General features: G+C 48.9%; 1 protein-coding gene across 1 annotated transcript in view; it reads right to left on the reverse strand.

Moving 5' to 3' along the window:
* LOC123769042 (uncharacterized) overlaps window positions 1-22,641 on the reverse strand; it is a 155,664-nt gene that overhangs the window by 113,482 nt on the left and 19,541 nt on the right. The window lies entirely within an intron of this gene.

The following is a 22,641-nucleotide window of genomic DNA, read 5'->3' on the forward strand; positions in this document are numbered from 1 at the left end:
AGGATTGAGTGAAGGGAGCGGGAAGACAGACCAGAGGCGGACGGGTAGGGTCCGAAGGAGGAGGAGAACTGGGAGGGGAGGTCAAGGACAGCAGGAGGAGGGGGTGGCAGAAACTGGGGAGTGCACCTCAGCAAGGGCAGCAACTGAGAGGGAATCAGTGGCTAAAGAAACCTCCACAGCTGTGACAGGAGGCCCGACCACCGAAATGGAAGGGGACAGAGCGAGGGTGAGGAAGAAAGCGATGCCTTCTTACCGGCCATGGAGGACGAAGGAGAGGTGCAAAGGCTTGCGTTTCTGACTCAAACAGACAGGTGTTCCAACAACAACGTACTGGGCGACAGACTCAATTGTCACAACAGGAGAAGATGAACGGGAGTGTACAACGTGAAGATTGCTGGGAGGGTGATGGACATCAGCCTGGACAGACAGGCGATGTGGAGGACCAAGAGACTGCGGGAAGGGATGGAAGGAAGGGAAAGAAGACACAGGAGACATGGCAGACTGGGTAGGAAGGGGGGAAACTTCAGATGAAAAATCAGGAGAGGGCCCCTTCGGGACAGAACATAAAGGAACTGGGTAGGAGGTGGTGGGCGTGTCCGGGTTTAAGATCTGGAAACGGTTGTGAGACTGAGTAAGGTGGGAAGGACGAGGAGAGGTAGAACACAACATGCGAGCATAGGATATGCCAGCGAAAGGGGTGAGACGGCAAACTTGACGTTTCGCTTCAGGAAAAGGCAGACAATCCTGGTGTTTCAAGTTGAGGACGGCTTCCTCATGTTTGTAGTGTATACACGAGCAAGAGAAGGTAGGGTGGGCTTCACTGCAATTGAGGCAGTGAGTCTGGGGAGAAATGCACTCGGATTTAGAGTGACCATCGGCCCCACACATAAGGCATAGATACACAGTACTTGAGCATTTGAGGACACCATGCCCGAACTTAGATTACTTATTGCAAAGTCTAGGAAAATGTACTCCTGAACGGAGCATCTGGCACTAGCAAGAATTATAGAGGGCAGAAGGGTCCTGCTATCAAAGGTGATTTTCACAATTCGAAGGGGCTGACCGCGATGACCACGGGGGGGGGGGGGGGGGTCGAGTGAACGTGTCTACCTGGAAGACAGGATGGCCTTGGGCTTCGAGGATAGGTTTAATATCCTCATGGCAGTCTTTTAGGTCCCTAACACCAGTTGCAATATGGTGTGGGAGGAGAACAGTGCCAACACTGGCGTTTAACCGTGCATTTTTGGAGACCCAAAATGTATCTCCGCAATGCAGGACAATGCGGCTAAGTGGGTAGCTGCATCCGGTGAAGGAGCAGCGATGACACATGTACCTAAACGGGTGGGGTTAAAAGTAACAGAGGCATCCACCGAATCAACAAGGTATTTATGGAGTGAGAAATCGTCAGGAGGTGTAGAATCCAGAGGAAGGAGATCAAAGTATTAAGCCCACGAAGCAGGACCAAACAAGGCTTGGTACGTATTAGTATGGGAAGGGATCGTGCGAGTGCGGCCGTGGCGGGGACGGCGTTGAGAACCCCCAGAGAGAGAGGGGTTAAAAGGTGCAGTAGTCACAATGAGAGACTGAGCCACGCCAGGGGACGAGGTGGTCACCGCTGGGGGCGTATGGCTCGACCCAACCACAGAGGAAGGAGGGGGAGCTGAGGGAAGTAGTCAGGAGGGTCAAGGAGGAGCAAGGTCTGGGCCCAATGTAGCAGGGGCTACAGAGCCTGGTCTTCCAACACAGTCCGACTCTGGGGCTTGGTCGCCCACCCCACGAGCCTGAAAGGTCATAAGAGGAATGGTATTTATCGACTTGAAAACGAGAGGTAAGACTTTCATTCACGAATGTACCCCCATACCCACCACGGAGCCACAATTAGAGGATAGGACACCCGACAAGAGACTTATTGCCGATCTTGCCGGGGGGGAGGGCTCCCCAGGGATGCATTTTGAGTATATGCCCCACAAATGCAACCTTAAGAACCGTCAGTCCATCGAAATCGGGTTCAGTGACGAAAGGAGGATTGAGAATAAAAGGGGTCCCCTCGCTTTAACGTTGGGTACTACAGTTCTACGGGTGCAAGAGTATGCTTCCTCAAACACCCGGGCGTCAAAACAAAAGAAGGCCGTAAGAATGATCAAAACAGACAAAAGGTCGGAGGGAAATGACAATTTGAAAGGAGAAGGGGGGGGGGGAGAAAAATGAAACACGAGGAAAAGGAAAAGATGTCTGGCACAATTGGTAAAGACAGCAGCAGGAACATAAGGCTACAAAAGGACAGAGGACTGACCAATGGAGCATCACACTCCTGCAACCGTCCACCAAGCCCCCTCACGGCGACAACAGGCCAATCGCAAATATTTATTTACCTGAGGGCCACTAATACTAGTTGCCTCGACGAGGACAGGAAGCTGGCTGCTTGTCAAAGGTCCCCCGTATTCAGTTTTAGAGTAGGGGTTGTGCGACAGGGGCAACGCCCCGGTAAAAGTTTGTTCTAGATTGAAAAAGATTGAAAAGCTTGATAGGGGGCTCTACGCTCTACGTACATACTAGTTAGAGAAAGTAAAGAGTACTAATCCTTTCACATTTATTTTCCTCAAATACGGAACAAATACTTTTGCCCAAGTAGATCAAATTTGCTTACAAATTTGATGTACCAAATTCATGAAAATCTACCAAATCTACCAAAAGCATGAACAGTGGAAGCTGGACTGGTAGAGCCAAAACTAGCACTCGATTGCAGCTTTTATTAGAAACTAATAAAAGTTTATATCATTTTTACCTATCGCCGATGTTAAACAAATGAGGCAAGAATTGATTAGAGGTTTCTGTTGCCTTCCTTGAACCACCGCCTACGGGATGGGGTGCACAATAAAGAAAGATATTGAAATTCCTTGAAGCTGGAGTCATTTCGTAGACTAGTGGGCTCAGGGCCTGCTCACTCCTCCACGGACTGCAATATTGCCGTTAAGGTGAGCTGCTACTCCTGTGTGTCTATATACAACTTGGAAGGGATGTGAGGACAAGGAGCTGGGATGTGAGGACAAGGAGCTGGGATATGAGGACAAGGAGCTGGGATGTGAGGACAAGGAGCTGGGATATGAGGACAAGGAGCTGGGATGTGAGGACAAGGAGCTGGGATATGAGGACAAGGAGCTGGGATGTGAGGACAAGGAGCTGGGACATGAGGACAAGGAGCTGGGACATGAGGACAAGGAGCTGGGACATGAGGACAAGGAGCTGGGATATGAGAACAAGGAGCTGGGATATGTGGACAAGGAGCTGGGATATGAGAACAAGGAGCTGGGATATATGGACAAGGAGCTAGGATATGTGGACAAGGAGCTGGGATATGTGGACAAGGAGCTGGGATATGTGGACAAGGAGCTGGGATATGTGGACAAGGAGCTGGGACATGAGGACAAGGAGCTGGGATATGAGAACAAGGAGCTGGGATATGTGGACAAGGAGCTGGGATATGAGAACAAGGAGCTGGGATATATGGACAAGGAGCTGGGATATGTGGACAAGGAGCTGGGACATGAGGACAAGGAGCTGGGATATGAAAACAAGGAGCTGGGATATGTGGACAAGGAGCTGGGATATGAGAACAAGGAGCTGGGATATATGGACAAGGAGCTGGGATATGTGGACAAGGAGCTGGGACATGAGGACAAGGAGCTGGGATATGAGAACAAGGAGCTGGGATATGTGGACAAGGAGCTGGGATATGAGAACAAGGAGCTGGGATAAATGGACAAGGAGCTGGGATATGTGGACAAGGAGCTGGGATATGTGGACAAGGAGCTGGGATATGTGGACAAGGAGCTGGGATATGTGGACAAGGAGCTGGGATATGAGGACAAGGAGCTGGGATATGCAGACAAGGAGCTGGGACATGAGGACAAGGAGCTGGGATATGAGAACAAGGAGCTGGGATATGTGGACAAGGAGCTGGGATATGAGAACAAGGAGCTGGGATAAATGGACAAGGAGCTGGGATATGAGGACAAGGAGCTGGGATATGTGGACAAGGAGCTGGGATATGAGAACAAGGAGCTGGCATATGTGGACAAGGAGCTGGGAAATGAGGATGGGACAAAAGAAGGTGCCCCAAAAAACTTGGATCACCAGGAATCGAACCCCGTCCCTATTTAAAAAAAATGACGTCGCAGCTATCCCGACCAATCAAAGTGGTTTGGTGTTGCCGTTAAAGGAAAAGTTATTTGCCACTTCGACCCACCAGATTTGCCAGTCCATTTTTTCCCCTCTCACGAAAATATTGTTGTTTTGCTCCTGCCTCGTATGTAAACACGGCCAAGGAAGCTCTCAGTCAGCGACAAGCACGCCAGGGAAGGTGTTTTTTCGTGTGTGTGAACATAAGGATGCATTTTGTGTTTACCTGCACGTAACACAACGTGAATAGCCCGAGCGGGGCTACTGTGGAGGCTGGAGCACGTGGTGATGGTGAACAATGAGCTTATGATGGAGGTGTTTGGTGAAGACGTCAGCGCTGCTCTTCACATCAACCTGGAGGGTAGCATGTCTCTATCCTCGTAACCCTCGCCCCGCTCCCACAGCTGGTGGCCCAAGATGAGACGCCCCGCTCACATAGCTGGTGGCCCAAGATGAGACGCCCCGCTCCCACAGCTGGTGGCCCAAGATGAGACGCCCCGCTCACATAGCTGGTGGCCCAAGATGAGGCGCCCCGCTCCCACAGCTGGTGGCCCAAGATGAGACGCCCCGCTCCCACAGCTAGTGGCCCAAGATGAGACGCCCCGCTCCCACAGTTGGTGGTCCAAGATGAGACGCCCCGCTCCCACAGTTGGTGGTCCAAGATGAGACGCCCCGCTCCCACAGTTGGTGGTCCAAGATGAGACGCCCCGCTCCCACAGTTGGTGGTCCAAGATGAGACGCCCCGCTCCCACAGCTGGTGGCCCAAGATGAGACGCCCCGCTCCCACAGCTGGTGGTCCAAGATGAGACGCCCCGCTCCCACAGCTGGTGGTCCAAGATGAGACGCCCCGCTCCCACAGCTGGTGGTCCAAGATGAGACGCCCCGCTCCCACAGCTGGTGGTCCAAGATGAGACGCCCCGCTCCCACAGCTGGTGGTCCAAGATGAGACGCCCCGCTCCCACAGCTGGTGGTCCAAGATGAGACGCCCCGCTCCCACAGCTGGTGGTCCAAGATGAGACGCCCCGCTCCCACAGCTGGTGGTCCAAGATGAGACGCCCCGCTCCCACAGCTGGTGGCCCAAGATGAGACGCCCCGCTCCCACAGCTGGTGGTCCAAGATGAGACGCCCCGCTCCCACAGCTGGTGGCCCAAGATGAGACGCCCCGCTCCCACAGCTGGTGGCCCAAGATGAGACGCCCCGCTCACATAGCTGGTGGCCGAAGATGAGACGCCTCGCTCCCACAGCTGGTGGCCCAAGATGAGACGCCCCGCTCACATAGCTGGTGGCCCAAGATGAGACGCCCCGCTCCCACAGCTGGTGGCCCAAGATGAGACGCCCCACTCCCACAGCTGATGGCCCAAGATGAGACGCCCCACTCCCACAGTTGGTGGCCCAAGATGAGACGCCCCGCTCCCACAGCTGGTGGCCCAAGATGAGACGCCCCGCCCCCCCCATACCATGGTCGATGGTATGGTATGGTCGATGGTATGGTATGGACGGTGGTATGGTATGGACGGTGGTATGGTATGGTTGATGGTAGGGTATGGTCGATGGTATGGTATGGTCGATGGTAGGGTATGGTCGATGGTATGGTATGGTCGATGGTATGGTATGGTCGATGGTATTGTATGGTCGATGGTATAGTATGGTCTATGGTATGGTAAGGTCGATGGTATGGTATGGTGGGTGGTATGATATGGTCGGTGGTATGGTATGGTCGGTGGCACGGTATGGTCGATGGTATTGTATGGTATGGTCGATGGTATTGTATGGTATGGTCGATGGTATGGTATGGTCGATGGTATGGTATGGTCGATGGTATGGTATGGTCGTTGGTATGGTATGGTCGGTGGTATGGTATGGCAAGCATGATTGTATTTTAAACCACTACAATCACCTTCCGTGACTGAATATTCAATAAGTCACTAAATGTTTAACAGATCTCTAAGCCTATCTAAGGAGGACAGAAGAAAACGTATCTAAGCTGATTTGTAATGTAAATTTTGACCACGTCTGTGGTAGAAAACAAAATCCTATCTGGTTGTGAGAGCGTCCACTCCGGTGGGTGTTCGCGTGAGGAGAGTTTTAGAATGATAAACACGGCACTTGGGCGCTTACAGTCCGTATCGCCTTATAATGTGGTCGCCCTGATCAGTCAGCTGGCTAGAGGGACGCCTTGATACAACGTCTCCAAGTGTCAGCTGGCTAGAGGGCCGTCTTGATACAACGTCTCCAAGAGTCAGCTGGCTAGAGGGCCGCCTTGATACAACGTCTCCAAGTGTCAGCTGGCTAGAGGGCCGCCTTGATACAACGTCTCCAAGAGTCAGCTGGCTAGAGGGACGCCTTGATACAACGTCTCCAAGAGTCAGCTGGCTAGAGGGCCGCCTTGATACAACGTCTCCAAGTGTCTGCTGGCTAGAGGGCCGCCTTGATACAACGTCTCCAAGAGTCAGCTGGCTAGAGGTCCACCTTGATACAACGTCTCCAAGAGTCAGCTGGCTAGAGGGCCGCCTTGATACAACGTCTCCAAGTGTCAGCTGGCTAGAGGGCCGCCTTGATACAACGTCTCCAGAGTCAGCTGGCTAGAGGTCCACCTTGATACAACGTCTCCAAGAGTCAGCTGGCTAGAGGGCCGCCTTGATACAACGTCTCCAGAGTCAGCTGGCTAGAGGTCCACCTTGATACAACGTCTCCAAGAGTCAGCTGGCTAGAGGGCCGCCTTGATACAACGTCTCCAAGTGTCAGCTGGCTAGAGGGCCGCCTTGATACAACGTCTCCAAGAGTCAGCTGGCTAGAGGTCCACCTTGATACAACGTCTCCAAGAGTCAGCTGGCTAGAGGGCCGCCTTGATACAACGTCTCCAAGTGTCAGCTGGCTAGAGGGCCGCCTTGATACAACGTCTCCAAGAGTCAGCTGGCTAGAGGTCCACCTTGATACAACGTCTCCAAGAGTCAGCTGGCTAGAGCGCCGCCTTGATACAACGTCTCCAAGAGTCAGCTGGCTAGAGGTCCACCTTGATACAACGTCTCCAGAGTCAGCTGGCTAGAGAGACGCCTTGATACAACGTCTCCAGAGTCAGCTGGCTAGAGGGCCGCCTTGATACAACGTCTCCAGAGTTACCACAGTCCCAGGATGGTAACACATGGGTAACTCCCCAGTAACTCATGTTACGTGTAAGTGGCGTGACTGATGGTCGGAGCAACCATGGGTCAGGGGAAGATTTCTCTCTGCCAATATAGCACCAAGATCAATACTGTTAAGGGGCAGTAACTATGTCTGGCAGCAACCTGAGTTATCGCACCCGGCTCTGTACTGGGGGAGGCTAGCTGTTGGGGGAGGCTGGCTGGCTGCTGGGGGAGGCTGGTTGTTGGGGGAGGCTGGCTGCTGGGGGAGGCTGGCTGCTGGGGGAGGCTGGCTGCTGGGGGAGGCTGGCTGCTGGGGGAGGCTGGCTGCTGGGGGAGGCTGGCTGCTGGGAGAGGCTGGCTGCTGGGAGAGGCTGGCTGCTGGGAGAGGCTGGTTGTTGGGGGAGGCTGGTTGTTGGGGGAGGCTGGTTGCTGGTAGCTGGGGAAGGCTGGTTGTTGGGAAATGCTGGCTGCTGGGGGAGGCTGGCTGGCTGGCTGCTGGAGGAGGCTGGTTCTTGGCTGCTGGGGGAGGCTGGCAGCTGGGTGTAACACCATAAAGGTGTTTAGTTGGGTTTTATTTAATATTTTACATAGCACATGAGTCAGTCATACAAGACAAGATGTAAAAGGCGCCAGGTTGTCTGGTCCTAGTAATTAAGAAATAACACCTAGAGGAGTTAATGACCACAAGTGAACCAGAGGTCAGGTCATATGACTTGACCTTGCTTCTGCTACGCTGATAATTGTAGCCAGGTAGCCCAGGTGTTTCCATCAAACAAGCTACTGTGTAAGGCGTGGTAGATAGATGACCTGAGGCTACCTAGTAGGTAGGCGGAGCTAGTCCAAGTATTCCCCATAAATACTCAGGGAACTGTACATTCGCGAGGATAGAACATTTAGCATCAGCAGACAGCAGAACAGACAGAGAGGCTGGACGATTGAACAGCAGTCCTTGGCTCAGCATTGAACAGCAGTCCTTGGCTCAGCATTGAACAGCAGTCCTTGGCTCAGCATTGAACAGCAGTCCTTGGCTCAGCATTGAACAGCAGTCCTTGGCTCAGCATTGAACAGCAGTCCTTGGCTCAGCATTGAACAGCAGTTAGGCTCAGTCCTTGGTGAGTTGAACTTTAAGGTGACTTAGTTCGTGTTTTCCAAACTTAAGGTGTTGTGTATTATCACAGGGGAGGGAGCCGGTCGGCCGAGCGGACAGCACGCTGGACTTGTGATCCTGTGGTCCTGGGTTCGATCCCGGGCGCCGGCGAGAAACAATGGGCAGAGTTTCTTTCACCCTATGCCGCTGTTACCTAGCAGTAAAATAGGTACCTGGGTGCTAGTCAGCTGTCATGGGCTGCTTCCTGGGGGTGGAGGCCTGGTCGAGGACCGGGCCGCGGGGAGGTTATCTTGAGATGATTTCGGGGCTTTTTAGTGTCCCCGCGGCCCGGTCCTCGACCAGGCCTCGAAATCATCTCAAGATAACCTCAAGATAGACAGCTGTAGTGGCCTCCATGTCTTGTGTGATGACTCGCATTGTATATTAATCATAACATAGTGAACATTAAGTTAAATTGTTTGAATTATGATACTTATCATGTTAAATATACTTGATTAACTTACTCTTTAATCTGACTGTACTTGTGTTCCCTAGACCTTGGATTTATGGATATATTGCCCGCTAGAGTGTAGAGCACTCTTGAGTTTATTGACTTAATGAATCTTTCATGGAACAAGATACATGATTTCAGTTGACACATGCTAACAACATTTTTTATAATTTTGTGATACAGACAAGTTCCATTCCTTATCTTGTATGTACTGACTTGGAATGGATGGCAGCAGCTCTTCTTTTTTCTACCTTCTACTCATCTACTTTCAACTTCTTTTTCTACCTCCTACATTTACTATCTACTCTTCTCCGTATTCTCACTCTCACCCTCCGCCTCTTTTCAAAATTTCACCTTCACTTTCTCTTGATATTCCAGATACGTTACAATGGTGGCAGCGGTGGGATACGGAGTATGAATACATGCTTACAGCAGATAATATATGATATATGTCAACATTTAATAACAGCTTAAAGTACAGACAAGTTCCATTCCTTGTCTTGTGCCCGAAATATGCCCGAAATGCTTTGTGTAATAGTGGCTTTAGGCATTGTATGTAATAGCCCTATCTATAAATCCATCAGTCTTTGTAAAATCTCTTGTATGTACCTTACCTAAATAATCATTTATTTATTTATTTATATTTATTATTATTGTATGTAATGAACTAGAATGGATGGTAGGAGCCCTTCTACTTCAGCTTCTCCCTATCTACCCTCTACCACTACTTCTTACTCTCTCTCCTCTCCCTCCGCCGCTCTTCAAACTTTCCTCTTCACCTGACCACACTGCTCGCTACTTCTCACTCCTCCCACCTCTCTACCTCCCTCACCCCAAACCCTCAATCATTACTTAATGATTAATTTTCTTTCCATTTCGTCTCTCATTTTATTTCCGACCCGTTACATGGGGGAGGCTGGCTTCTGGCAGCTGGGGGAGGCTGGCTCCTGGCAGCTGGGGGAGGCTGGCTCCTGGCAGCTGGGGGAGGCTGGCTCCTGGCAGCTGGGGGAGGCTGGCTCCTGGCAGCTGGGGGAGGCTGGCTCCTGGCAGCTGGGGGAGGCTGGCTCCTGGCAGCTGGGGGAGGCTGGCTCCTGGCAGCTGGGGGAGGCTGGCTCCTGGCAGCTGGGGGAGGCTGGCTCCTGGCAGCTGGGGAAGGCTGGCTCCTAGCACCTGGGGGAGGCTGGCTCCTGGCAGCTGGGGGAGGCTGGCTCCTGGAAGCTGGGGGAGGCTGGCTCCTGGCAGCTGGGGGAGGCTGGCTCCTGGCAGCTGGGGGAGGCTGGCTCCTGGCAGCTGGGGGAGGCTGGCTCCTGGCAGTTGGGGGAGGCTGGCTCCTGGCAGCTGGGGGAGACTGGCTCCTGGCAGCTGGAAAAGGCTGGCTCCTGGCAGCTGGGGGAGGCTGGCTCCTGGCAGCTGGGGGAGGCTGGCTCCTGGCAGCTGGGGGAGACTGGCTCCTGGCAGCTGGGGAAGGCTGGCTCCTGGCAGCTGGGGGAGGCTGGCTCCTGGCAGCTGGGGGAGACTGGCTCCTGGCAGCTGGGGGAGACTGGCTCCTGGCAGCTGGGGGAGGCTGGCTCCTGGCAGCTGGGGGAGGCTGGCTCCTGGCAGCTGAGGGAGACTGGCTCCTGGCAGCTGGGGAAGGCTGTCTCCTGGCAGCTGGGGGAGACTGGCTCCTGGCAGCTGGGGAAGGCTGGCTCCTGGCAGCTGGGGGAGGCTGGCTCCTGGCAGCTGGGGGAGGCTGGCTCCTGGCAGCTGGGGGAGACTGGCTCCTGGCAGCTGGGGAAGGCTGGCAGCTGGGGAAGGCTGGCAGCTGGGGGAGGCTGGCTCCTGGCAGCTGGGGAAGGCTGGCTCCTGGCAGCTGGGGGAGGCTGGCTCCTGGCAGCTGGAAGAGACTGGCTCCTGGCAGCTGGGGGAGACTGGCTCCTGGCAGCTGGGGGAGGCTGGCTCCTGGCAGCTGGGGGAGGCTGGCTCCTGACAGCTGGGGAAGGCTGGCTCCTGGCAGCTGGGGAAGGCTGGCTCCTGGCAGCTGGGGGAGACTGGCTCCTGGCAGCTGGGGGAGGCTGGCTCCTGGCAGCTGGGGAAGGCTGTCTCCTGGCAGCTGGGGGAGACTGGCTCCTGGCAGCTGGGGGAGGCTAGCTCCTGGCAGCTGGGGAAGGCTGGCTCCTGGCAGCTGGGGGAGACTGGCTCCTGGCAGCTGGGGGAGGCTGACAGCTGGGGAAGGCTGGCAGCTGGGGGAGACTAGCAGCTGGGGGAGACTAGCAGCTGGGGGAGACTAGCAGCTGGAGGAGGCTGGCAGCTGGGGGAGGCTGGCAGCTGGGGGAGGCTGGCAGCTGGGGGAGGCTGGTAGCTGGGGGAGACTAGCAGCTGGGGGAGACTAGCAGCTGGGGGAGACTAGCAGCTGGGGAGACTAGCAGCTGGGGGAGACTAGCAGCTGGAGGAGGCTGGCAGCTGGGGGAGGCTGGCAGCTGGGGGAGGCTGGCAGCTGGGGGAGGCTGGCAGCTGGGGGAGGCTGGCAGCTGGAGGAGGCTGGCAGCTGGGGGAGGCTGGCAGCTGGGGGAGGCTGGCAGCTGGGGGAGACTAGCAGCTGGGGGAGGCTGGCAGCTGGGGGAGACTAGCAGCTGGGGGAGGCTGGCAGCTGGGGGAGACTAGCAGCTGGGGGAGACTAGCAGCTGGGGGAGGCTGGCAGCTGGGGGAGACTAGCAGCTGGGGGAGACTAGCAGCTGGGGGAGGCTGGCAGCTGGGGGAGACTAGCAGCTGGGGGAGGCTGGCAGCTGGGGGAGACTAGCAGCTGGGGGAGCCTAGCAGCTGGGGGAGGCTGGCAGCTGGGGGAGACTAGCAGCTGGGGGAGGCTGGCAGCTGGGGGAGGCTGGCAGCTGGGGGAGACTAGCAGCTGGGGGAGGCTGGCAGCTGGGGGAGACTAGCAGCTGGGGGAGACTAGCAGCTGGGGGAGACTAGCAGCTGGGGGAGACTAGCAGCTGGGGGAGGCTGGCAGCTGGGGGAGACTAGCAGCTGGGGGAGACTAGCAGCTGGGGAAGGCTGGCAGCTGGGGGAGACTAGCAGCTGGGGGAGACTAGCAGCTGGGGGAGGCTGGCAGCTGGGGGAGACTAGCAGCTGGGGGAGGCTGGCAGCTGGGGGAGACTAGCAGCTGGGGGAGGCTGGCAACATTGTCTGGCAGGAGTGTCTGTAAACCTGAGTGTCTAAACCTGAGTGTCTGTAAACCTAGGTGTCTGTAAACCTGGGTGTCTGTAAACCTGGTGATATGTAAACCTGGTGTATGTAAACCTGATTGTCTGTAAACCTGGGTGTCTTTATACCTGAGTGTCTATAAACCTGGTGTCTGTAAACCTGGTCTGTAAACCTGGGTGTCTGTAAACCTGGGTGACTGTAAACCTGAGTGTATGTAAACCTGAGTGTCTGTAAACCTGGGTGACTGTAAACCTGAGTGTCTGTAAACCTGAGTGTCTGTAAACCTGTGTCTGTAAACCTGGGTGTCTGTAAACCTGGGTGTCTGTAAACCTAGGTGTCTGTAAACCTGGGTGTCTGTAAATCTGGGTATCTGTAAACCTGGGTGTCTGTAAACCTGAGTGTCTGTAAACCTGGGTGTCTGTAAACCTAGTGTATGTAAACCTGATATCTGTAAACCTGGTGTCTGTAAACATGGTGTCTGTAAACCTGGATGTCTGTAAACGTGGTGTCTGTAAACCTGAGTGTATGTAAACCTAGTGTCTGTAAACATGTGTCTGTAAACCTGATGTCTGTAAACCTGAGTGTCTGTAAACCTGGTGTCTGTAAACCTGGTGTCTGTAAACCTGAGTGTCTGTAAACCTGAGTGTCTGTAAACCTGGTGTCTGTAAACATGAGTGTCTGTAAACCTGGTGTCTGTAAACTTGGTGTTTGTAAACCTGAGTGTCTGTAAACCTGGTGTCTGTAAACCTGGTGTCTGTAAACCTGAGTGTCTGTAAACCTGGTATCTGTAAACCTGAGTGTCTGTAAACCTGGTGTATGTAAACCTGGTGTCTGTAAACCTGGTGTCTGTAAACCTGGTGTCTGTAAACCTGAGTGTATGTAAACCTGGTGTCTGTAAACCTGAGTGTCTGTAAACCTGGTGTCTGTAAACCTGGTGTCTGTAAACCTGAGTGTCTGTAAACCTGAGTCTGTAAACCTGGTGTATGTAAACCTGAGTGTCTGTAAACCTGAGTCTGTAAACCTGGGTGTCTGTAAACCTGAGTGTCTGTAAACTTGGTGTCTGTAAATCTGTGTGTATGTAAACCTGGGTGTCTGTAAACCTGATTGTCTGTAAACCTGGGTGTCTGTAAACCTGTTGTTTGTAAACCTGGATGTCTAAAAACCTGAATGTCTGTAAACCTAAGTGTCTGTAAACCTGGGTGTCTTTAAACCTGATTGTCTGTAAACCTGAGTGTCTTTAAACATGTGTAAAGTCTCTCAGAGAGAGAGAGAGAGAGAGAGAGAGAGAGAGAGAGAGAGAGAGAGAGAGAGAGAGAGAGAGAGAGAGAGAGAGAGAGAGAGAGAGAGAGAGAGAGAGAGGAGAGAGGAGAGAGAGAGAGAGAGAGAGAGAGAGAGAGAGAGAGAGAGAGAGAGAGAGAGAGAGAGAGAGAGAGAGAGAGAGAGAGAGAGAGAGAGAGAGAGGGGGGGGGGTGGAGCCCCCACAGCCCCCCATGCTTGGTAAGATCAATAGAGGAGAGAGCGAGAGAGCAGATACTGAATGGGAGTGCAAGTGAATGAGAAAGTGAGAGTACTGAGGAACGTTGTGTACTTGTGACGTTGCCATAGGGCGTGGCAACACTGGTGACGTTGCCATGGGACGTGGCAACACTGGTGACGTTGCCATGGGGCGTGGCAACACTGGTGACGTTGTCATGGGGCGTGGCAACACTGGTGATGGTGCCATGAGGAGTGGCAACACTGGTGATGGTGCCATGAGGCGTGGCAACACTGGTGATGGTGCCAGGTGTGGCAACACTGGTGATGTTGCCAAGAGGCGTGGCAACACTGGTGATGTTGCCATGAGGCGTGGCAACACTGGTGATGTTGCCAGGTGTGGCAACACTGGTGATGTTGCCAAGAGGCGTGGCAACACTGGTGATGTTGCCATGAGGCGTGGCAACACTGGTGATGTTGCCAAGAGGCGTGGCAACACTGGTGATGTTGCCAAGAGGCGTGGCAACACTGGTGATGTTGCCATGAGGCGTGGCAACACTGGTGATGTTGCCAAGAGGCGTGGCAACACTGGTAATGTTGCCAAGAGGCGTGGCAACACAAATAATGTTACCAAGAGGCGAGGATATAACATTAGTGTTACTCATCATATGGTTCATTGTAACGAACCAAACGTAATATAACGCCCGCTAGATGAACAAGATTCAAAGTGTGACGGATATAGGGAATTCGTTATCATTTTCCCTTCCCTTTCTCCTTTATTATCCCCCCCCCCTCCCCCTCTTTGCCATTCTCTTCCCCTCCTTCTGTTCCCAACCGTATCAGTACTACAGGATGAGGGCCATATTCAAGTTCAAGTATGTTTATTGACACAAGAAAAAATACATCTCAAAGGGATAGTGTGTGTAGCTTAGGCTATTTCTACCCCCCCCCCCCCTACCGAGGGCCATATTTTTTGTTAACATTGGTTCAACGTGTGTGGTAATTTGAGTATTTATATATTTATTTACTTATTTATTTATATATTTATATACACAGGAGTTCTTACATTCTTGTACAGCCACTAGTACGCATAGAGTTTCGGGCAGGTCCCTTAAGCTGCGCAAAACGTCATATGAAGTCGGACAATGAGCTCAGTTAAAATTTGCTGAAACGCTTTCAAATGTTTTGTGCATAAAGTAAGTGTAAATTCTAGTTATGATATAATTGAAGTTGAAGTTATCGACAATGGATAAAGGTAGTTCTAATGCATGAATTTACTTATATGTTTTAGTAAACATTGTACGGCATTCGTACTCGAATATGTGAAAGTTGTAGGTCAATATGTGTTGAAGTGTAATCAAGAAAAGATAACCCCACAAAAAAAATATATAGGAATAATTATAATGATTTAGGGGATATATTTAGGGGAATACTCGATATAAGTGAAAACAACCTAAACTGGGTTAAAACCCTAAAGAAAAATCATCAAAACAACCTAAAGAGACAAAGAAAATAGAGTTTGAAATCTGTGAAAAAATGAGCCAAAAAAAAATTCAAAGTCCCAAGTTCTGATAGTTGTGGCTGATTTATTTCTTGACCAATCTCATTTTATCTTCACATAGTTAGGGACGAGTATACACTCACCAGGATGTGAAGGTTACAATAAAATCAGATAATAAACAAAGCAGAAAAAACTAAAATCTTAAAAAGAAAATCCCATTAAAAAATTGGGGACATTGATAAAAATATCAGATATTAACATTGGGCAAAGTATTTATATGATATATAACAAAATAGAGCATAATAACACACTTGCTCATTATTATTTGTGTTATTATGTATTACTCAGTAATGCTATAAAGGCCTCAGCTGCATATCCACTTATGTTATAAAGGCACCAGCTGCATATCCACTTATGTTATAAAGGCACCAGCTGCATATCCACTTATGTTATAAAGGCACCAGCTGCATATCCACTTATGTTATAAAGGCACCAGCTGCATATCCACTTATGTTATAAAGGCACCAGCTGCATATCCACTTATGTTATAAAGGCACCAGCTGCATATCCACTTATGTTATAAAGGCACCAGCTGCATATCCACTTATGTCATAAAGGCACCAGCTGCATATCCACTTATGTCATAAAGGCATCAGCTGCATATCCACTTATGCTATAAAGGCACCAGCTGCATATCCACTTATGTTATAAAGGCCTCAGCTGCATATCCACTTATACTATAAAGGCACCAGCTGCATATCCACTTATGTTATAAAGGCACCAGCTGCATATCCACTTATGCTATAAAGGCACCAGCTGCATATTCACTTATGTTATAAAGGCACCAGCTGCATATCCACTTATGTTATAAAGGCACCAGCTGCATATCCACTTATGTTATAAAGGCATCAGCTGCATATCCACTTATGTTATAAAGGCATCAGCTGCATATTCACTTATGTTATAAAGGCACCAGCTGCATATCCACTTATGTTATAAAGGCACCAGCTGCATATCCACTTATGTTATAAAGGCATCAGCTGCATATCCACTTATGTTATAAAGGCACCAGCTGCATATCCCCTTATGCTATAAAGGCACCAGCTGCATATCCACTTATGCTATACAGGCACCAGCTGCATATCCCCTTATGCTATAAAGGCACCAGCTGCATATCTCCTTATGCTATAAAGGCACCAGCTGCATATCCACTTATGCTATACAGGCACCAGCTGCATATCCACTTATGCTATACAGGCACCAGCTGCATATCCACTTATGCTATACAGGCACCAGCTGCATATCCACTTATGCTATACAGGCACCAGCTGCATATCCACTTATGCTATACAGGCACCAGCTGCATATCCACTTATGCTATACAGGCACCAGCTGCATATCCACTTATGCTATACAGGCACCAGCTGCATATCCACTTATGCTATACAGGCACCAGCTGCATATCCACTTATGCTATACAGGCACCAGCTGCATATCCACTTATGCTATACAGGCACCAGCTGCATATCCACTTATGCTATACAGGCACCAGCTGCATATCCACTTATGCTATACAGGCACCAGCTGCATATCCACTTATGCTATACAGGCACCAGCTGCATATCCACTTATGCTATACAGGCACCAGCTGCATATCCACTTATGCTATACAGGCACCAGCTGCATATCCACTTATGCTATAAAGGCACCAGCTGCATATCCACTTATGTTATAAAGGCACCAGCTGCATATCCACTTATGTTATACAGGCACCAGCTGCATATCCACTTATGTTATACAGGCACCAGCTGCATATCCACTTATGCTATACAGGCACCAGCTGCATATCCACTTATGCTATACAGGCACCAGCTGCATATCCACTTATGCTATACAGGCACCAGCTGCATATCCACTTATGCTATACAGGCACCAGCTGCATATCCACTTATGCTATAAAGGCACCAGCTGCATATCCACTTATGTTATAAAGGCACCAGCTGCATATCCACTTATGTTATACAGGCACCAGCTGCATATCCACTTATGCTATACAGGCACCAGCTGCATATCCACATTGTAGACATTTCTTACTACTGTTCTTCTTCTTTGTGCATCAGACAGGTGCTTGCATCTCCTTATTACTGCATTATCCCTCAGTTCCAGTTAATAGGAGCTGTTCTCCTTATCAACAAAACGTTCCTCTTTTTAAAAAATTCGTCTAAAATAAATTGTTGAAAATATTTTGATGAAAGTTTCACGACGCTGAAGCTAATAAGTTGGAGATTTGTTTAAAAATTTAAGTCATTTTTACATAATTCGAATATTTTTCGCTTCCCGACCCCTAATGCTGAACATAAGGGAGTACTTTAAAGGTTAATCCTATTTTTTCCCTGGAATACGATCCGCTAAATCATTTAATAACCAGGAACCCATTCACTGCTGGGTGAACAGAGGCTACAGCTAAGGATTGGCGACCAGTCAATCTTCCCTGGCCAGGATACGAACCCAAGCAAAAGCGCTGGGCGAGTGTTTTACCACTGCGCCATGGGGACTGCAATGTGCTTAACTCTTAGTTGCCCGCTATCCCTCTACAATGTGGAAGGGATAGCGAAGAGGCTAGCCTTTGGCTCCAGGCTCCTTTGAGGCTCTCGAGGCTCTTTGGCTCCCGAGGCTCTCTTTGCTAGCCAAGAGGGGCAAGAGAGGTAGGTGTAGAGTCTACACCTACCTCTCCCTTCCCTGAAGCTGACCTCTATCCTCCAGCCTGGCCTCAATTACCTCTCTGGAGGCTAGATTCCCTACAAAACAAAACAAAATACATCTTGAAGCGCACATAAGCTGTAAAATATAACTCATAGTACACAAAAGCAATGTGAGACCCAACCCAGGGTGTGTGTATGTAATGCCAGTACCACTGTGGTGTAGTCATAAATACCATGGAGCAGACCAAGGTACTAAACTATAGTGTCCAACTGTTGCAGGCACTTTTGTGTCCTGAACAAAGCCATTAGTGAGGCGGGCATCACAGCGCTGCAGGCATATATTTTATATAAAACCTTTTATAACTTAGCAGGTTAAGCTATGAATATTCCACTGTACCATGTTTCAACTGTGCTTAATGTAAACACATTATTATTGTTGAGAAAATCAGTAAGGACCTTGAGGAGGATTCGAACCCATACACTTCGTACTCCAAACATCACACAGTAGACCACTACACCACGACATCTTGGGGTTATCTTGAGATGATTTCGGGGCTTTAGTGTCCCCGTGGCCCGGTCCTCGACCAGGCCTCCACCCCCAGGAAGCAGCCCGTGACAGCTGACTAACACCCAGGTACCTATTTTACTGCTAGGTAACAGGGGCATCAGGGTGAAAGTAACTCTGCCCATTGTTTCTCGCCGGCGCCCGGGATCGAACCCGGGACCACAGGATCATAAGTCCAGCGTGCTGTCCGCTCGGCCGACCGGCTCCCGTGGTTAAATGGTTAAATGCAATGGAACCTGGGATTCAACTGAATTCTATTGGGATTCTGAGGCTTCCATTGAAGCCTAATGAGGGGTTTCATGCATTGCCCCCTTTGCACTCTAAGAGGATTCAGTTGAATCCCAAGTTGCATTTCTTTTGACCATGTCGTGGTGTAGTGGTATAGGGCGTGAGCTTGAGAGTACCAAGTGTGCGGGTTCGAATCCTCCTCAATTGATAATAGTAAATGTCTACAGCCCACCAGCAAGCAACACATGAACAAAAGAGGAACTAGATAACTAAATTTTCTCCAGTCCTGACCCTCTTGCCCTGAATGTTACAGTGAATACTTAACTAAATAAAGTCCATCTTTGGCTAACTGCTAACCAACTCACCATTAACATTGACATAACCTTCTATGTTTTGTTTGGTAATAAATCCTCAGATCAAATTAATCTAAGAATAAACACTATCCAAATTAGTAACAAAGTTGATGGTAAATAAATTCCTTGGTGTCCTCATCGATAACAAGATGAATTTCCAGGGTCACATTCAAAATATAGCAAAAAAAGTGTCTAAAACTGTTGGCATTCTTTCTAAGATCAGATATTTTGTACCTCGCCCTGCCCTGGTGACGCTCTATTACTCTCTCATCTATCCTTATCTCAACTATGGTATTTGTGCTTGGGGTTCTAATACCCAAAATCATTTACGTCCTCTAATTACTCAACACAAAGCTGCTATTAGGACAATCTCTAACTCTGGCCCCAGACAGCACTCGGTGCCCTTAATTAAATCTTTGACTATGTTAGATATTAAGTGACTGCACATCCTCTCAAGTGTACTCTTTATATTTAAAACTCTGAACTGTAATGCCAATCCTGATCTTAAACGCTTCCTAGAAGGTTGTAACAGAACCCATGAGCACCACACCAGAAACAAATACCTATATGATATTCCAAGAGTGCGACTTAATCAAACTAGAAATGCTCTACATCTCAAGGGACCCAGAATGTGGAATGACCTTCCCAATCATGTCAAAGACTGTACCTCTCTCAACCAGTTTAAGAGAAAAACTAAGTACTACCTAATAAACTTCATGTAACCTACCTTACCCCCCTAAATGTCAACCCATGTCTTACTATTTTCAAACAATACTGTTTGTTGACCAACTTGTATAACTGCTGATTTCTGCCATGTCTTCCCCTTCCCTACCTTTCAACACTATTTATACTTTAATCTCAATTAGTATTAAGTTTAGTCTAAGTGCGTTTTTTCCCTGCACCTTGCCTGAAACGCTGTGCATACTAGTGGCTTTAGGTATTGTATGTATTAGCTCTTTCTATAAATCCAACATTATGATTGTAACTCATCTTCTATGTATGTACTTTTACCTGAATAAACATTTGAATTTGAATTTGAACAAACGAGAGGGCCTCACAATGGTCATGAGAGAGATTATAGTAAATGCAGATAACATAAATGCCAGTTGCTGGTACTGGGGGACTTTAAATTGAAGACAATAGACTGGGATGCCGACGAAGCAAGAACGGAGGACATTTGGAGAGACAGATTTGTAAACCTCATACTGGAGGCCTTCATGTCAACCTGTCCTCTTAAAAAGAACGTCGCTTTTGGCCGTTTGTCCGTATGGCCGAATTTGGACGTAATTTGAAAATGAAAAAAAAATTGAAAATAAATTTGGAATTTTTTTTTTCAACAACAGTAAGTTAAGGGTCCTCTGATAGGTTAGGTGGGCAGGAAATTCTCATAGTTTCAAAACGGTATGAAAAACGTTAATGGAAAGTTCCTCTTCTAAGCTGTCCGAGGAGGGCCGGACGACTCAAACAGAAAACGGAACAGTACGTCACTTTTGTGAGTCGATTTCATTTCAAATTACGTCCAAATTTGGCCATAGTGCCGCGCATACGAGCTGAAAGGGACGTTATTTTTAAGAGGACGGGTTGTTCATGTAACAACACGTCAAGCAGGCCACAAGCATGAGGAAAGGGGATGTTCCGTCAGTACTGGATCTAATATTCACAGGAAAGAAGTAGAGAGATTTTTAACATCCAGTACCTTCCTCCCTTGGGAGAGAGTGATCATGTCCTGTTGGAAATTAAATGCTTTGTGATATAATCTACAAGAAAATGAGGACTTTGAAACAGTTGATAAAATCGATTTCAAGAGAGGACGCTACGGGGAACTTAGAACATTCTTTAATGAGTTTAATTGGACAGACTTGTTGCTAGGCAAGGAAGTAAATGAGATGTATGCCAAATTTTGTGAAATATACGATGAAGACACACAAACATTCATACCAAAACAGAGATGCAGGGCCAGAAAACAGGATTGGTTCAACAGAAATTATGAGAGGGCCAGAGAGGAAAAGACAAGAAAATGGGTTCAATATCGGAAGAGGCCTAAACCTCAAACATACCAACAATACAAGCAAGCAAGAGACAATTACACAGCAGAGAAGAGAGAGGCAGTAAGGAACTTTGAGAAAGGTATAGTGAACAAATGTAAAACAGATCCAGACCTTTTCTATAAATTCATTAAAAGTAAGCTGCATGTAAAAGATTAAATCCAGTGACTGAGAACGGGGAACAGGACTACTGAAAATGAAAAAGAAATGTAAGAAACGCTAAATGAACAGTTTCAATGTGTGCTTGTACAAAAATGAGGATTTCAGAGAGCCGGACCAAATACCAATTCCAGAACACGCCATAGAATACATAGAGGTATCTCAAGACGAAGTGGACAAATTACTCACGGGACTAGGAAGAAATAAAGCGGTTAGACCTCATGGAGTTTCACCTTGGGTGCTGCGAGAATGTGCAACTGAGCTGAGCATTCCACTCCATTTAATATTCCAGACATCCTTGTGCACAGGAATCTTAGCAGATATATGGGAAAAGCCAAACATAGTACCAATCTATAAAAATAGTAGCCGAGAGGAAGCTCTAAATTATAGACTCGCATCATTAACAAGCGTGGTAGTTTAAACACTAGAAACAATAGTTAAAGCCAAATGGGTTGAACACCTAGAGAGTAATGACATAATAACGGACAAACAGTATGGTTTTCGAACAGGAAGATCCTGTGTAACAAATCTACTTAGCTTTTACGATAGCCACAGAGATACTACAGGAAACAGGTGGTTGGGTTGACTGTCTATCCGGACCTAATAAAGGCTATTGATAGAGTCCCACACAAGAGGCTGTTCTGGAAACTGGAACATGCTGGAGGGGTGACAGGGAGACCTGACATGGATGAAACATTTTCTGACAGACGAGGGCAGTCATCAGAGACAATGTATCTGACTGGAGGAGTGTCACAAGCGGAGTACCACAGGGTTCAGTTCTTGCACCAGTAATGTTCATCGTCTTCATAAACGATCTATTAGAAGGAATACAGAATTATATGAACATGTTTGCGGATGACGCTAAGATATTGGGGAAGACAGGAGACGCAGACGATTGTAATGCCCTTCAAATTGATCTATATATAATAAGGGCTTGGAGCGTCAAGTGGGAAATGGAATTCAATGTGAATAAATGCCATGTTATATGATGTGGAATCGGAGAAAATAGACCAAACACAACTTACAAATTATGTGGAAAGTAATTAAAGAACTCTAATAAAGAAGGAGATCTAGGGGGGGAGGTTTTGGATAGTAAACTGTCACAAGAGGAACACATAAAGAACATTATGAGAGAACATTGTGCGTCGCTTTCCAACTTTAGACTTGCTTTTAATTTAATTTTTTGCTTTTTTTTGGGGGGTGCAACGGCATGCTATAATTTGGTTTCCGGAACTGAAAAACAAAGAGTTACGAGGAGAGACCAGAGGCGTTAAACATGCCAAAACTAGAAGATAGAAGAAAAATAGGTGATATGATCACCACTTATAAGATACTAACAGGAATCGACCAAATTGACAAGGAGGAATTCCTGAAACTAACAACTTTACGAACAAAAGGACACACATTCAAGCTAAGTAAACAAAGGTCCCGAAAAAAAATATTAGAAAGTTTCTTTCGCAAACAGAGTGGTAGACGATTGGAACAAGTTAGGGGAGAAGGTGGTGGAGGCCAAGACCGTCAGTAGTTTCAAAG

This window comes from Procambarus clarkii, chromosome 64 (assembly GCF_040958095.1).
Source record: "Procambarus clarkii isolate CNS0578487 chromosome 64, FALCON_Pclarkii_2.0, whole genome shotgun sequence".
NCBI lineage: Eukaryota > Metazoa > Arthropoda > Malacostraca > Decapoda > Cambaridae > Procambarus > Procambarus clarkii.